Below are 1,599 nucleotides of genomic sequence, written 5' to 3' on the forward strand. Positions count from 1 at the left end.
TGGGGCGCGCCCGCCCCCCCCCGCCCGACCCCGCTGCATTTCCCCCAAAATCCCTTGGAAATCCTTTCCTGGGGGGGTTTCCCGCCCCCACAACTCCACCGGGACCCTCCCAGCGGGATTTATCCGCTCACCCCGTCCCAAATCCCACCCTACATCCCCCAAAATCCCACCCAGATCCAGGCGGGAATTTTCCCCTTTTTTCCCCATTTTTCCCCATTTCCCCTCCTATTTTTCCCTATTTTTTCCGTATTTTTCCCTATTTTTCCTTTTTTTCCTTTTTTCCCCCTATTTTCCCCTATTTTTTTCCTATTCTTCCCCTATTTTTTCCTATTTTTCCCCTATTTTTTTCCTATTATTTTTCCTATTTTTCCTATTTTTTCCAACTTTTTCCAACTTTTTCCGACTTCTTCCAATTTTTCCTCTTTTTCCCTGTTTTTTTTCCTATTTTTCCCCCTATTTTTTTCCTACTATTTTTCCTATTTTTTCCAACTTTTTCCAACTTTTTCCAACTTCTTCCAATTTTTCCTATTTTTCCCTGGTTTTTTCCCAGCTCTGCCCCCTCTCCCTGCGTCGTGTCCCGGGCCTGGCCCGGGAGTTTTTCCTGCCAGGGCGGATCCGGGCGGGGGTTGGAAAATCGGGATCGCCTGGGAACAAACAGGCGGCTCCCGCTTTTCCACCCACTTTTTATGGCGATTTTTGTTTTCCCTCCCTCTCCCAAATCGGGAATTCCCTGGGCTCCCAAATCTCTGTCACCTCCTCGTTGTCACCTTTGCTGTCCCCAAATCCCCGAGGGGATTCTGCCCCTGGCACTTTTCGGGGGGATTTCTGGGGGTTTTGGGCTCACCCGAGGGGGGTTTTGGTGGATTCTCCCGGATTTTGGGGCTGCTGGGATTCCCCAAAAGAGGCCTGAGGCAGGAATGTGTGGGGAAAACAGGGAACACCCCAAAACTCAACATTTCACCCCATAAAAGGAAAGGGGGCAGCGCCCCCAAATCCGCTCCTGCTGCCCCAGCAGGAAAATCCCGGATTTGACCCCAAAATGTCGTGCTGGATCTCAGGGGTGACCCCAAATGAGGATCTGGGGACACGGGGACACGGGGACACAGGGATTTGGGGTTGTGGGGACATGGGGATATGGGGACATAAGGACATGGGGACACAAGGACAGGGGGACACAGGGATTTGGGGTTGTGGGGACAGAAGGATATGGGGACAAAGGGACATGGGGACACAGGGATTTGGGGGACATGGGGACACAAGGACAGGGGGACAAAGGGATTTGGGGTTGTGGGGACAGAAGGATATGGGGACACAAAGGATTTGGGGTTGTGGGGACACGGAGATTTGGGGACATGGGGACACGGGGATTTGGTTATTTGGGGACACAAGGACACGGGGATTTGGGGACATGGGCACATGGTGACACAGGGATATGGGGTTATGGTGCCATGGGGACACAGGAATTTGGGGACACGGGGACATGGGGACACAAGGATTTGGGATTATGGGGACACGGGGATGCGGGAAGGTGGGGGCACGGGGACATGGGGACACAGGGACATGGAGACATGGTGACACAGGGATTTGGGATTCTGGGGA

The sequence above is a fragment of the Geospiza fortis genome, unplaced genomic scaffold, assembly GCF_000277835.1.
Source record: "Geospiza fortis unplaced genomic scaffold, GeoFor_1.0 scaffold1719, whole genome shotgun sequence".
Classification (NCBI taxonomy): Eukaryota; Metazoa; Chordata; class Aves; order Passeriformes; family Thraupidae; genus Geospiza; species Geospiza fortis.